This window comes from Chiloscyllium punctatum, chromosome 1, assembly GCF_047496795.1.
Source record: "Chiloscyllium punctatum isolate Juve2018m chromosome 1, sChiPun1.3, whole genome shotgun sequence".
Classification (NCBI taxonomy): Eukaryota; Metazoa; Chordata; class Chondrichthyes; order Orectolobiformes; family Hemiscylliidae; genus Chiloscyllium; species Chiloscyllium punctatum.
The window spans coordinates 135,333,317-135,349,859 of NC_092739.1; the positions used below are offsets into that span (position 1 = coordinate 135,333,317).

At 40.6% G+C, this 16,543-nt stretch overlaps 1 protein-coding gene across 9 annotated transcripts in view; it reads left to right on the forward strand.

Annotated features, from left to right (window-relative positions):
- The window catches only part of zbtb7c (zinc finger and BTB domain containing 7C), a 221,183-nt gene that overhangs the window by 109,833 nt on the left and 94,807 nt on the right, over positions 1 to 16,543 (forward strand). For 8 of the 9 annotated variants that reach the window (XM_072574763.1, XM_072574739.1, XM_072574802.1 and 5 more), the window contains one exon: positions 14,974 to 15,097. The gene's annotated coding sequence lies outside the window, so the exon portion shown is untranslated. Of the gene's footprint in view, positions 1 to 11,220; positions 11,973 to 14,973; positions 15,098 to 16,543 lie in introns of those variants that run through there. The other variant, XM_072574773.1, reaches the window with a different exon arrangement.

A 16,543-nucleotide genomic window follows, 5' to 3' on the forward strand; every position in this document is an offset into this window, starting at 1 on the left:
ATGGGTTAGAAGGTGCTGTTGAAAGAGCCTTGGTGAGCTATTCCAGTGTACCTTGTAGATTCTACACATTACTGCCACTGTGTTAGTTGGGAAGAGAATTAATGGAGTGTGGTAGATGGAGTACTGATCAAATGGGCTGTTTTATTCTGGTAAGCATCAAACCTCTTCACTGTTGTAAGAGCTGCATCCAATCAACTAAGTGGAGCAAATTCCATCCAATTAATGATTTGTGCCTTTTCGATGATGGACAGGTTTTGGAGAATCAGGAGATGAGTTGTCATGGAATTCCAGGCATCTGACTGCTCGTGTCGCCACAGTATTCATATGGCCAGTCCAATTAAGTTTCTGAGCAGACACCCAAGATTTGATGTTGATGTTTTCAGCATTGGTTCTGCTGTTGAGTGTCAAGAGGCCTTGGTTAGTTTCTCTTATGGTGAAGATGATTATTGCCTGGCAACCCCAAGGGAAGAATGTTAATTGTCACTGAACAGCCCAAGTCTGAATGTTATCTTGCTGCATGCAGGCATGGATTGATTCATTACCTGAACAGTTGCAAATGCTATGAATGTTGTTAAAAAATCTTCAGTGAATGTCTCTCCTTCTACTGTTATGTTAGATAGAAAGCCCTTGATAAAGTCATTATTGTGGATTAGTAAGCATCATATCCAAATGCATCTAAACTAAGCAAAATCAGGAATAACCTGAACAGTACGAATTTAATAACAAATGCAGATAAATACACCTTTCAATTTAATTACTCTAAAAATTACTTTTAACAATGGCTATGGATCTTTTTGTACCTTCATTTAAGTTTGATGAAATGAAATCACAATAATTAGGCTGTTGGAAGCATGCATTCTGAAGAAGGGTCACTGAACCTTAAACTTTATCTCTGATTTTTGGTCACACATTCTGTCAAATCTGCTGAGTTTTTCCAGCAATTTCTGTTCTTTTTATATAAATATGCAGTTGCAGAATGAATTACCATCATAAGAATGTATTTCAGTTTGCTGTGTAGTTTTTCGACCAGCTTTCATTTTTGGGTACGTTTAGGGATTGCATATTTATTCACTTTTAATTTTTGATGTTATTAAAATAAAGTTTGAGGGATTTGATGAAGTTTATTGGATTAAGTTTAATACTAGGAACTCTAAATAGAATATATATACATGGAAAATTGGTGTCAGTTCTGATGATAGCATGGTTGATAACATCTTGATGACTGATTGTGCTTTAGTAAATGGAAGCTAATTGAGTGGTAATTTTAATTTTATTTACACTTATACTATAAAATTTCTAATGCCATTTGAAGACTTTGAAAGGGTTAAGAGTTGTTCTGTTTAGTACTTCCTGTACAAATGAACCCTGGCGTTCCAAACACAAAGAGGATAGTGCAGATTTGATGGGTTCAATGGCCTACTTATGTACCTACATCTTATACTGGAAAATGTCTCTTCAGTTTTGAATAACAGTTGATGTTAGGACTCAGGGAATTTTATGGAGTTGCTAAAGCATGAGAGGTGCCAGGATTGCTGTACCACAAAACACTTGAGTGCTACTGTGTAACCATTGATCTGTAGAATTAATCATTAGAGAAGGATAGAAATTACTGAGAGGAATCAGTATCACACATATGTAAGCGACACAGTGACATTTTCACAATGTACTTTTGATCAAGGCTTTACAAACAGAAAAGGAACGTCACTTTATTGTGGCTGCTCCTTTTGATAATATGTTGGTCAGTAATTTGATACGCTGATCTCAGTTTTTATACTATTTATTAGGATATGGGATGAGACTAGTTTGGAAGTGGTGCTAAGCTTGACTGAGTGAGGGAGCTAAAATTTTCATAGAGATAGTTATTAATGTATATGACATCAACTGTGTGTTAATTCCACCTCCTCATGGAATGAAGCGCATCAAAGTATATAAAATTATGTTGATTGTAAAGGGAAAAAGTGTGTATTACTAGCTAATTGCATTGCATTGCATTTGAATTCTGCTTGAGTTTCTTTCGCAAACGCAATCTGACAGTTTGATGGAAAAACCAAGTGGCCACCAAAATGAAATTCTCAGCCCAATTACCAGGCCTTACTGGTGTTTGGGAATCTTATTTCTGTTGTTGTATAATGATAGAAAGGTAAGTTTCTGAGAGGAAGAGAGTGATGGATAAAGATTTTGTTTTTCAAAATGTATTTGGGTGATCCTATTGGTTAATTGTCAAACCATGGCTTTTGTTTTATTCACTTGTGGGATGTAGACGTTGTTGGCTGGGCCAGCATTTATTGCCCATCCCTGGTTACCCTTGAGAAGGTGGTGGTTAGCTGCCACCTTGATCCACTGAAGTCCATGTGCTCTAGATTGACCCACAATGCCTTTCGCAAGGGAATTCCAGGATGTTGAAATGGCAACAGTGAAGGAACAGCGATTTATTTTGAAAATAAGGACGGTCAGTGGCTTGGAGAGCAACTTGTAAGTGGTGGTGGTGTTCGCATGTACCTACTGCCCTAGTCCTTTTAGATGGCCATGATTGAGGTTTTTAGAAGTTGCTATCTAAGGATCTTCAGGTGAATTTGAATTTCTGCAGCATATTTTGTAGGTTGTACATAGTGTTGCTACTGAGCGTCTGTGGTGGAGGGAGTAGATATGGTACCATTCAAGTGAGCTGCTTTGTCCTGTATGATCTCAAGGTTCTTGTGAGTTGTTGGAGCTGCACTTCTCCAGGCAAATGGAGAGTATTCCATCACTTGTGCCTTGTTAATAGTGGACTGGCTTTGGAGAGTCAGGAGGTGAGTTACTCACTGCAGTATTCCTAGCCTCATGACCTGCTCTTGCAGCCACTTATATGGTAAATCCATTTGAGCTTCTGGTCAATGATAACCCCCCCCCCCAGGATGTTGACAGTAAGGGATTCAGTGATGGTAACAGCATTGAATGTCATGAAGTGGTGGTTAGATTGCTCTTATTGGAGATAGTCACTCCCTGGCATTTGAGTGGTATGAATGTGACTTGCCACTTGTCAGCCCATGCCTGGATATTATCCAGATCTTATTGCATTTCAACATGGACAGCTTTAGAATCTGAAGGTTTGTGAATGATGCAGAACTTTGTGTAATCATTATCATGTGAACATGTTTATTTGGGATTTATCAATTAGAAATATTAATATGGAAGTTTTGCAGAAATATGTAAGATTTCAATAATGTGGATTAGGAATTTGTATTTTTCACAGGTACTAGAATTTTGCGGTAGCTGTGAAAATATTTTTGTTATGTTGCAATAGTAAACAAAACAGTTTATTGAAAATTAATTTCTAAAAAAGAAACCACTCATAATTTTTCTTGGAAAATTTACAGTTTATAACATTTTTTGAGTCTTAAAGTACAAACAAGAATGCAGAGGGGATTGAGACCTGATAGTGAGGATTTAGCTCATTCTTCTTTGCATAAACTATTTTTTATTCATTCATAGGATGTGGGTGTCACTGGCTGGTCAACATTTATTGCCCGTCCCTAGTTGCTCTTGAGAAGGTGTCAGTGAGCTGCCTTGAACTGCTGCAGTCCACCAGCTGTGAATAGGCTCATAATATCATTAGGGAGGGACTTCCAGGATTTTGACCCAGTGATACTGTTCCCATGTATCGGCTGCCCTTCACCTTCTAGTTGGAAGTGGTCATGGGTTTGGAAGGTGCTGTTTGAGGATCTTTGGTAAATTTCTTAAACCGCTGCAGTCCACCTGTTGTGGTTGACCCATAATGCCCTTAGGGAGGAAATTCCAGAATTGTGACTCACCAACAGTAAAAGGAACAGCGATATACAGTATTTCTAAGTTAGGATGGTGAATGGCTTGGATGGCAACTTGAAGGTGGAGGTGTTCTCATTTATCTGCTGCCCTTAGCCTTCTAGGTGGAAGTGGTCATGAGTTTAGACAGTGCTGCGAAGGATCTTTGGTGAATTTCTGCAGTGTAACTTGTAGAAAGTACATACTACTGCTACTGAGTGTCGGTGGTGGAGGGAGTGGATGCTTGTGCATGTAGTGCCAATTAGGTTGGCTGCTTTGTCCTGGATGGTGTCAAGCTTCTTGTGTTGTTGGTGTTGCAACCATCTGAGCAAGTGGGGCATATTCCATTACACTCCTGACTTGTGCCTTGTTGATGATGGATAGGCTTTGGGGAGTCAGGAGGTAAGTTACTTGCTGCATGCCTAGTCTGTAACCTGCTCTTGCAGCCATTGTATTTGTGTGGCGGGTCCACTTGTGTTTCCAGTCAATGATAACCCCCCGGATGTTGATAGTGGGGCATTCAATGATGTTAACACCATTGAATGTAAAGGGCGGTGGTGATGGTCATAGCCTGGCATTTGTGTGGTGTGAATGTTACTTGCCACATGTCAGCCCAAGTCTGGATATTGTTCAGCCCTTGTTGCAGTTGAACATGGATTGCTTCAATATATGAGAACTTGTGAGTGGTGCTGAACATTGTGTTATCATTAGCAAACATCCCCACTTCTGGCCTTATGATGGAGGGAACGTCATTGATGAAGCAGCTGAAGATGGTTGATCAGAGGACGCTATTCTGAGGAATTCCTGCAGAGATGTCCTGCAGCTAAGATGACTGACCACCAACAACCATGATCATTTTCCTATGTGTCAGATATGACTCCAACCAGTGGATAGTTTACTCCCTAATACCCATTGATTTTAGTTTTGCTCGGGCACCTCTGCCGAATGCAGCCTTGATGTCAAGGCCTGTCACTCTCACCCCACCTCTGGAATTCAGCGCTTTTGTCCATGTTTGAACCATGGCTGTAATGAGGTCAGGAGCTGAGAATCCTGATGGTACCCAAACTGGGCATCACTGAGCAGGTGCTTTTTAGCACTGTTGATAACACTTTCCAACACTTTACTGATGATCAAGAGTAGACTAATGGGGCAGTAATTGACTGGGTTAGATTTGTTCTCCTTTACATGTACAGGACTGGGCAATTTTCCACAGTTCTACTACTTTAAACCCCACTCCATTCCAAAACTGTCAGATGATACTATAAATTGAGTGATACATGCCCTTGTGACTCACTGAAATAAAAGCAAAATGCTGCAATGCTGGGTATGTGAAAGGAGTATTTTATTGGACTTAAAAAAAACTGTTTCTCTCGCCAGGGATACGGTCAGGAGCTGCTGAGTTTTTCTAGCCTTTTCTGTTTTTACATCTGAAACACTGGATGAATAAGAGTTGCTCACTCCCTTCCGCAAGTCCTATTATGTGTTTACACCATCTTAGGTTGTATTCCCTGATTCTAGATCTTATTCCAAAACCCAGAAGAACACTAGATTCAATACTCTAACGAGAATATTTATCAAAGTTATCAGATGTCTCAATGAGCCTCACATCTTCATTAAGGAAATGTCTAGTATTTGACAGTTTTTGCCTCGGAGTTAATGATGTCTACATTCAGCTGTTTGAATTATCTTGCATCAACAATTTGAAATTATATTTCTAATCATTCATCAGAATCTGCACAAGCTATTGGTGAACAAATTAATTCTGTTTTACCTAATAGAAGGGCAGAAAATAAAGTAATTTGCTAACAATTATTTTCGACATTTAAAATCATAGTTTTCAGTGGTTAATTGAGCTAATTGATAATTAGTAACAGGTTAGAAAGTTTAGTTATGTCACAGTAAATCAACATTGCCTGTTGGTTATAAATGCACATTTAAAATCTGTACCTTAAGTTGGTGATATTAATTAGTGAGTTTTGAGGAGATTTGTAGCTCAGGTTGAAGTTCTGGATGTAGGTTTGCTCGCTGAGCTGGAAGGTTCATTTTCAGATGTTTTGTCACCATACGAGGTAATTATGATTAATGTCTTTAGATGCCTGCCAAATTGACAACATCAAATAACCAATCTGTTGAATGGATTAAAGTTTCTATGTTTGCGGTTGGCAATGTTTCTAGATTAGTGCAACATGGTATGAATGAACTGGCTATTTTTCTTTTGTTTTGAGGATGGTGTGTGAGCTGTGGATTCTAGGCATTGGCTTGAAATAGTTAAATTAATAGATGTAGGACCTTTATAATCTTCAAGTAGAAGCTTCTTTAGTTCATAGAATTCCTACAGTGTGGAAACAGGCCGTTTAGCCCATTGAGTCCTCACTGATCCTCCGAAGAGCATCCCTCCCAGACCCAACCCTATCCCTGGAACCCTGCATTCCCTTGGCTAGCCCACCTAGCCTGCACATCTTTGTAATGTGGGAGGAAACTGGAGCACCTGGAGGAAACGTACATAGACAGAGGGAGAACATGCAAACTCCACACAGTTGTCCAAAGGTGAAATTGAACCCGGGTCCCTGAGTCTGTAAGGCAGCAGTGCTAACCACTGAGCAACTGTGCTATCCCAGTTCCTCATCAATCTTGATTCAGTTTACACTAAGAGCCTAAGTTTCTTAGGAGAAACTTCAATGCACTGGTGGAAAATCATGTAATTAACATTGCCTTAATTCGCGTGACTTTTACTGTCCACTATTTGTGTTTATGCAGTGGTGGTGCTGTCTTGAATCTCTTCGTATATTGCTTTAGAGGTCAGTCACAATTTTCACATCACGTAGCTGCTGCACTCAGTAACATTGTATAATTAAAAGTCCCAACTCAAGCAGTGGCATAGTTAGCAATGTTACTGCATGAGTAATCCAGAACTCCAAGGTAAAAACAATGACTGCAGATGCTGGAAACCAGATTCTGGATTAGTGGTGCTGGAAGAGCACAGCAGTTCAGGCAGCATCCAAGTAGCTTTGAAATCAACGTTTCGGGCAAAAGCCCTACACCACTAATCCAGAACTCCAGCTACTGTTCAGTCTTAACCTGTAACACCCTTTCCCTCCTTGTTGGGGAGGGGCTGAAAGCAACAAACTGGAGGAAGATAGGACCTCAGTTGTGACCACAATGGAATACACGAGGTGGTAGTTGACCTAGTGCCCCTGAATTAAGTCTCCTTCATTGCCATTGGAAAACTTCAGGAGTTTTTGCAGTAGAAACTCAGCAGCTGAGCCAAGTCCAGTTAGCATTGGATTGCTGGGAATACCTTCCCCTTCTGTTTCTGTCAGCTGGGAAGCTAAAAGCAGCCTTGAGACTGGGCAGGAACATGAAGCAGTGGTGGCAAGGTTCTTTGTGGTATCACTGGGGAGTTGAGGGCTAAAAAAGTCCTCTCTCGTTAAGACACTTAGGTTAATGAGAGGTGCATAACACTTGCCATGAAGACTATCATAGTCAGCTTCAACTTCAATAGCAGTAAGGCAAAGCACTGATTTCACAATTTCTCATTGCATACATCCTTACCTTTGGAAATGTGCCCCCTGTCAGAAACCCATTCCTTTCCCAGGAGATGAAGCCATATGCCTGGAGTTCCAAGAAAGGGTTTACTTCAGTCACCTAGCCTTGAAATCCATTTCGTAAAGAGACTCAGAAGAGCTCAGCATCGTGTGAATATTGAAGGATTTGATCAAAATTTTGACTTAGTAGATGTGTGGAAACTAATGGCCCTACATTTTAATCGTAGAAATAAGGTAGCAGCACTACATTTGAATGCTGCCAACCTCTATTGGAACCAGCTGATGGGTAGCTAATGAACCCTGATCACCATGGCTGATTAACAGCATTATCCAGCTTAGAGCCCCAATTTGTAATATCCTCCAGTTGTGGCTTTAAAACAAACAGAATTTAGGAAAGTATAGGATGTGCATGTGGGCATAAACACAGGCAAACACCATTAGCTTGAGCTAGCAGAAGGCATATAGAGAAAAATTTTAAAAATATCTTTGAGCCAGAAGAATTATGAAAGACACAGGCGATATCTTCATTATTCGCAAACATTTACTGTGGAAATTATCAAATATCTGATTTCTGGCATCTGGAGTTTTTTGGTTGTTTTTTAATCAAACTTCTTATCTTGCTTCTTGAGTTACTAGGTCTCGTATCACTCATAAATGGATGTTTCCATTTCAACTGATTTCCCTGACTACTTCCAGTTCGTCATTGACACCAGTGTTCACGACCTTATTAATAGCCTTGTATTGGTAGCTTTATCCTCAATATTTTGTTATGCTCTTTCAGTTATAAAGTCATAGAAATGTACAGCACAGAAATAGACCCTTCAGTCAAACTCATCCATGTCAACCGGATATTCTAAACTGATCTGGTCCCTTTTCTAAACCCTTTCTATTCATATACCCATTTAGATGCCTTTTAAACACGGTAATTGTACCAGCCTCCACCATTTCCTCTGGCAGCTCATTCCATACATGCACCAAGCTCTGTTTGAAAAAGTTGCCCCTTAGGTCCCTTTTAAATCTTTCCCTCTCACCCTAAACCTATACCTTCTAGTTCTGGGCTCACCCATCCTCTGGAAAACACGGTGTCTATTTTCCCTATCCATACCCTTCATGATTTTATAAACCTCTATAAGGTTACCCCTCAGCCTCTGACGCTACAGGGAAACAGCCAGTACCTCCTATTCAGCCTCTCCCTATAGCTCAAACCCTTCAACCCTGGCCACATCCTTGTAAGCTCTTCTGAACTCTTTCAAGTTTCACAACATCCATCCTATAGCAGGAACATCAGAATTGAACACAGCATTCCAAAAGTGGCCTAACCAATGTTCTGTACAGCTGCAACATGACCTTCTAACTCCTCTATTCAATGCACTGACAAATAAAGACAAGCATACCAAATACTTTCTTCACTGTCTTGTCTATCTGCGACTCTACTTTCAAGGAACTATGAACCTGCACTCCAAAGTCTTTCTGTTCAGCAACACTCCCCAGTCCGGCCCTGATTTGCCATAGCAAAATGCAGCACCTCACATTGATCTAAACAGAACTCCACCTGCCATTCCTCTGTCCATTCGCTCTTCAGATCAAGGTCTCATTGTACTCTGAGGTAACCTTGTTTGCTATCCACTACACCACCAATTTTGGTGTCATCTGCAAACTTACATAGCTTCCATGTTCACATCGAAATCATTTATATAAATGATGAAAAGTAGTGGACCCACCACCGATCATTGTTGCACACTGCTGGTTACAGGCCTCCAGTTTGAAAAGCAACTGTCCTCCACCACTCTCTGTCTCATATCTTTCAGCCAGTTTTGTATCTAAATGAGTAATTTTCCTAGTATTCCATGTGATCTAACCTGGTTAACCAGTCTACCATGCCGGTCAGATATCCTGAACTAATCTAGTCCCATTTGCCAGTACTTGGCCCATATCCCTCTAAGCCCTTCCTATTCATATACCCATCCAGATGCCTTTTTAAATGTCGTAATTGTACCAGTCTCCACCATTTCCTCAGGCAGCTCATTACATACACACTCTGTGTGAAAAAGTTGCTCCTTGCTCACCTTTTAAATCTTTTCCCCTCCCACCCTAAACCTATGCTCTCTAGTTCTGGACTCTCTCACCCCAGGGAAAAGACCTTGTCTATTTACACAATCACCCTTTTGTCCTTAATGTATTTGTAGAATTCCTTTGGATCCTCCTTAACCCTATTTGGCAAAGCTATTTAATATCCCCTTTTTGCCCTCCTGATTTTCCTCCTACAGCCCTTATTCTCTCCTAGAGATTCATTCAATCCCTGCAGTTTTACCTGACATATGCTTCCTTTTTTCTTGACTAAAGCCTCGATTTCTCCAGTCATTCAGCATTTCCTACTAGCCTTGTCTTTCACTCTAGGAGAAAGAGAGGACTGCAGATGCTGGAGATCAGAGCAGAAAAATGTGTTGCTGGAAAAGCGCAGCAGGTCAGGCAGCATCTTAGCCTGCTTGGCACACCTTCCTCATCCCTGAAGAAGGGCTTATGCCCGAAACGTAATAAAAGATTCACCTGCTCCTTGTCCTTCACTCTAACAGGAACATCCTGTCTCTGGATTCGCATTAACTCATTTTTGAAGACTTTTCATTTTCCAGCCATCCTTTTACCTGCAAACATTCCCCCCCCCCCCCGGATCAACTTTTGTAAGTCCTTGCCTAAAACCGTCAAAATTGGTCTTCCTCCAATTTAGAAATGTAACTTTTGAATCTGGTCTATCCTTCTCCATCACTATTTTAAAACTAACAGAATTATGGTCACTGGCCCCAAAGTGCTCACCCACTGACACCTCAATTGCCTGCCCTACTTTATTTCCCAACAGTAGGTCAAGTTTTGCACCTTTTCTGGTAGGTACATCCACATACTGAATCAAAATTTTCTTCTGCACATTTAACAAATTCCTCTCCATCTAAACCCTTAACACTATGGCAGTTCCAGTCTATGTTTGGAAAGTTAAAATCCCCTACCATAACCACTCCATTATTCTTATAGATAACAGAGATTTCCTTACAAATTTCCCACAGACTATTGGGAGGTTTACGGTACAATCCCAATAAGATGATTATCCCTTTCTTATTTCGCAGTTCCACTCATATAATTGCAATTGAATGAGGGAGTATCAGTGGAAGTCAAAGGCAATTTGAGCAGAAAAATGTGTTGCTGGAAAAGCGCAGCAGGTCAGGCAGCATCTTAGCCTGCTTGGCACACCTTTCTCATCCCTGAAGAAGGGCTAATGCCCGAAACGTAATAAAAGATTCACCTGCTCCTTGTCCTTTGATCGGCATTTGATTTAGAGACAAGAATGCTACCAACTAAGGGGGGAAAGAAATGGTCTTCTCGAACACTCAATGTCACAAGACAGAATTTAATTTAACTTGACAAATGAAGCACAATTGTTTGATTGCAAAATATTTTTGTAAACTTGTTTACAAGTACAAAAGTATTTAAATTCTGGCTGTCTAGTCCTCTATCAGATATGCAGAAGATAAACCTTATACAATGCAAAGAAAAGTTGGCACTTCAAGTGTTAATGTTTTAAAGGATGATGCCAATTCCAAACTGCCCACCTCCTAACCTGGGTGGGTTGTAAGTACATTGCACAGCTTTAGCTGTGTGAAAATGTGTAGGAGAGGCTGAATAAACATTCCAGCTTAATAAGAAGGACTGTTAATGGGGAGTAAGGGGGTGGGAGTGGTGGTGAGTTAATATCTGCTAGCATGTTGTTAGATCACATTCCTAATGCTGTCTTCTCATGCAAAGGGCTGCAAAAGGCTATAGGGGCTGGCAGAAAAATGAGAGGTGGGGTAATCCAGTTCAAACCGGCCTGGCAGCAAAGGGGCGGTTTCTTGGCAGCATTTGCAACTGCTGAGCACCACTGGTACTGTCTTTTAAAAAGCAACAGCAGCACCATTTAACAATTGAATTCTGAACCGTGATTCAACGGTTGCATTTGATTCAGTATTTAGTGCTTGTTTTTCAGGTACAGTGTGGAGGTCACTACACACAGGACATATTCACCAGGCGTAGGGGATAGGAGAGGGAGGGTGTTCCGGAACACTATAAACTTCATACACACCCTTCCTTAATTGCTATGGATTTAAGCCAGTTCTACAATCCTCCCTTGGATGTTTTTCAACCCTTCCCACAGTACTCCCTGTAGTGTGTGCGGGTGTAGTTTTACTTAAACTAATTTTAAAATTTAACCATTTGAAAATAATTAAATCTACCATCTTTTTCTCTCATGAAATGTGGGTAGATCTCATGAAGCAATTCAAATATTACCAATTGAAATTTTGAAACTATTTTGGGTAAAGAAACATTTCTGTTTTCATATAAAATAGGATTTGCTTTTTTATCCTTTCTATTGCCGCCGCCCTGTGGTTTCTTTTCTTAAACACTGGGACCAACCCTTTCCCTTATCCTCTTGTCATTGGCACGGTGCCCTTGCTGCCGGGAGGACAGGTGAGAGAACTGTAGGCTGCTCTGTGGCATGCTTATGCAGAGTGTCTGTCAGTCCTACTCTCACTGTCACTGTGTGTGCCTCTCTTACTGTGTTTCTAGCCAGTGATCCCCACAGAAAGGAGGATGTGGTCGTCTGAAGGCATCTATTGTACTGTAAGTCTTTCTGATATGTGTACTCAGCATTTTACCTTTTCTCCATAGCCAATTTTTTCAGCAAAAGCTGTTAGTTTTTTTGTATATCGACCAGGACAATTCAATCTGTGAAAACCACGCGAAGTCGTGAAAGCTAACTGTTCCATGTTAAAGGCGTTGTTCTCAGAAAGGGCCAGCATGTTGAGGATATGAATGGACTAATCAATTTCAGTGTGAACTGAAATGCGATAGACAAGAATCACTATGAGAAGGGGTATACTTAAATATCTGAGGTCAGTATCTTTCCGTTCAGTGACTATCTGCTTGTTCACCTCAAAAACAACACACCAAATATCACTATGTATGTAAGTAGAGTTTTTGAGGAACTAAAAAACACTACATAAGTGTACAGTACTTTTATTAAGCAAGTTCTTGTAGTATTGTATAATCAGCACTGTGAGGCATCGCCGGTTAAGACTTGGCTGCCAAGTGGATGATCCAAAGGATACTTGTTATTCATTGCCATATTTAGAGAGCTGGAGTGAAGTTTCTTTTTTGTACTAAGGTATAGACTATCTATTCAGTGCTTCTTCTTTTCGGTCGAGCCAAGTTCCAAAATCTAGCCTGAGCCTGAACTCTCCTCTTTCTCCAGTTTCTTTCTTCATATCCTCTCTGAGCTCATCTTGCAAACGAAATCTGCCTACCGTTCTTTCACCTTAATCTATAAAATTTGTTAATTTATATTGTAGATTCTTATCTTTCCTCCCTTTCAGATCTACTGTCATTAAAATAAATTCAGCTCTTGACTCTGTTGGACCTTGCAAATCTCCACTCTATCTTCAATCATCTTTTCCTTCCTAAGGTCCTTGAATGTATTTTTCTCACCCAAGTCCATACCTAACTTTCTACAACTCCACTTTCTCCAATCAGTTTACCAGTCCTGCCAAAGCGCTGAATCAAACTTCCAAATGCCATACAATGTTTCATCTAAGTTCGTGGGATGTGGGCCTCACTGACTAGGTCATTACTTATTTTTATCCATAATTGCTCTAAGATTCAATTGTTCTACTGTGGGCCTTGAGTCACATGGAGGCCAAACTAGGTAAGGATGGCAGGTTTCCTTTCCTAAAGGAGATCAGTGAACCAGATATGTTTTTACAGCAATTGATAGTGGTTACATGGTCGCCATTAAGGTGGCTCTTTTTGTTATTGAATTAAAATCCCACCATCTGGTATGATGGGATCAAACCAGTGTCCCCATAACACTATCCCGGGGTTTTGGATTATAAGTTTAGTAATATTAGGAGGACGCTTCTGATCCCCTGAAATTATGGGGCATGCTCACCAGCAGCCCAAAACAAAATGGCTACTGTTAGACATGATTCTGTGATCTAGAGGTATTTACTGAATAATTCTAAATGCATTAATAGTTATATTAACAACAAAGTTATGATAATCAGTCAAGTTTGAACTGTGGCTCATTTATACTTGCTAGAAACCAGTATGCAATTATTTGCAGGGGCAACGTTTTGGCAAACTAATGGAATGTATTCAAGCCTTTGTGCTTTTTTGTTTGAATTATCAGAGAAGTTGGAAGCCTATAATTCCCTGTTGCTTCCTGCATGGTAAAGCCTCGATCAGTGTAGTTTTATCCTTTGGTAAAAACTATTGTGAACATGTAAAATTTGCCATTCTAGTTTTATCCTTTGGTAAAAATTATTGTGAACATTTAAAATTTGCCATTCTGAAGAACGTAAGGTGAGAAGCTTTGGCAACATGTTCCTTTTTACAGTAATATTCAAGTTCAGTACTACCAAGCACCTGTTTGTAAACTTTGCAACCTTTGCATCTTGTTTAAACCTGAGCTCAACTTCCAACTCCATGTTATTTCCACGACAAAGATTGTGAAATGGGTCCATTTCCACCACTATATCAGTTTATCTGCTGCTGAATCCCCTGTGCTTCCTGATGTACATTGGTTGAAGATCTAACAATGTCTCAGTTTGACAGTTTTTAGTGATTTATTCAAATTCCTCCATCCCTTACCCTCACAGTTTTACCTATTCCAGATCTACAACCCTGCAAGAGCTTGTCACTCTCTGCACTCCAACATTGACAGTCACATGCTCACCAGTTAGGCCACAATCCCAGAAATTTTCTCTCTAAACAGTTTTGATTTTTCTTCAGTTTCTCCTTTAGCATCCTTCTCGAAACTTATACCCCTATGACCTTATGTGGAGGGAGGTCATCGACAAAGCAACTGAAGACTATTGGGTCTGGGACACTACCCTGAGAAACTCCGAGAGTGATGTCTTGGATCCCAGATGACTGATCTCCAACAACCACCTATCAACTAAGTTTTTCCCCTAATTCTCATTCACTCCAGTTTTGCTAGGATTCCTTGATGCCACACTCAGTCAAATGCAGCCTTGATGCCGTACATTTTGTTGTTCTAGTTGCTAACATGTCTACTCAGCCACAACATTGTGGACAGCAAATACAGTTAAACTTCTGCCCAGTAATGCACCATCTTCCATATTGGAAAAGAGAAATATTGCTGCATGCTTTGTGTATTCCATCAAGGTGTCTTATACCTGTTTGAGATTCCTACGATAGGACGTTTTTTCTTCAGGCACCCCACTAAATAAAACTAAGCCTTGGGATCCCCGGCTTTCAAAAATGTAAGCTTTTGAAGTTTACTTCTCTGAATATGTCACTGAACAGCCTCCATTTCTTATCCAACCACCAGATAGCGCACAGGAGTAGGTAAGCAGGCTACACCATATTGGTGCAGTTATTTATCAGAGTCCTCAGCTACCAACTCAAACAAAATCACCTAACCAGAAACTGAAGCTGAGATATTGTTTGACTAGTGGGGCCTTAGTAGCATAAATTATGAATTGGTCCTCTCACTATTCAGCATATTTTGTACCAAAGTACAATTTCACAAAATGCATAATTATTATATAAGCAAAGACTAATAATGCATTAATCCTTATGCTCTTTATTTTTTATTTGACAGCCTATTTGATTAGCACATCCGAATCTTATCAGTGGTATCTTACTGTCAACTGTCTAATGCCAATACTGGACATCTTTCCTCACAAGCTGGTATCCAAAACTCCAGACAAACTCTGGCTATAAAGGTAGGAAGTTTAATGCAATTTAGACTTTGTTTTTACTGTTGAAATTAAATCCAGTTATAATCATAAAATCCCCACAGTGTGGAAGCCATTCAGTTCATCAAGTCCACGCCAACCCTCTGAACAGCATCCCAGCCGATCCCTGTAACCTTATCTATACCGTGGCTAATCCACCTAACATACACATTCCTGGACACTATGGGTAATTTCACAAGGCCATTCCACCTAATCTGCACATCTTTGGACTGTGGGTGAAAGTGGGAACACCTGGAGGAAACCTATGCATATATGGGGACAATGTGCAAACTCTACACTGACAGTTGCCCAAAGGTAGCATTTAACATGAGTCCCTGGGCCTGTGAGGTAGCAGTGCTAACCACTGAGCCACCATGCCGCCCCATGACTGAAGTTGGCATAGTTGAAATGTGGGAATGCAGCTTGTGACAGTTGTAATGTGTTTTTAGAGTCATAGTCCTACAGCACGGAGTCAGGCTCTTGGCCCAAAGTGGTCCATCCTGACCAAAACATTCGTCCATGCTAACCCCATTTCCCTGCACTTGGCCCATATCTGTCTAATCCTTTCCTATCCATGTATTTGTCCAAATACCTTTTAAATGTTGTTAATGTATCTGCCTCAACCACTTCTGCTGGCAGCTCATTCCATACGCATACCATCCCCTGTGTGTAAAAAAAAAGTTGCCACTCAGGTTCCCTTTTATTCTTTCCCCATTAACTTTAAACTGACACCCTCCAGTTTTCAATTCCCCACCCCTGAGAAAAAGATTGAGTGCATTCACCCTATCCATGCCTGTCATAATCGTATGCATCTCTATTAGAGTCATAGAATCATTGAGATGTACAGCATGGAAACATACCCTTTTGTCCAACTCATCAATGCCGACCAGATATCCCAACCCAATCTAGTCCCACCTTCCAACATCTGGCCCATATCCCTCCAAACCCTTTCTATTCATATACCCATCTAAATGCCTCTTAAATGTTGCAATTGTACAAGCCTCCATCACATCCTCTGGCAGCTCATTCCATGCATGTACCACCCTCTGCGTGAAAAAGTTGCCCCTTAGGTCTCTTTTATATCTTTCCCCTCTCACTCTAAACCTATGCCCTCTAATTCTGGAGTCCCCACCCCAGGGAAAATACCTTGTCTATTTACCCTATCCATGCCCCTCATGATTTTATTAACCCTTATAAGGTCACCCCTCAGCCTCTGACACTCCAGGGAAAACAGCCCTACCCTATTCAATCTCTCCATATAGCTCAAATCCTCCAACCCTGGCAACATCCTTGTAAATCTTTTCTGAACCCTTTCAAGTTTCACAACATCCTTCCAATAGGAAGCAGACCAGAATTGCATGCAATATTCCAAAAGTGGCCTCATCAATGTTCTGTACAGCCACAACATGACCTCCCAACTCCTGTATTCAATAC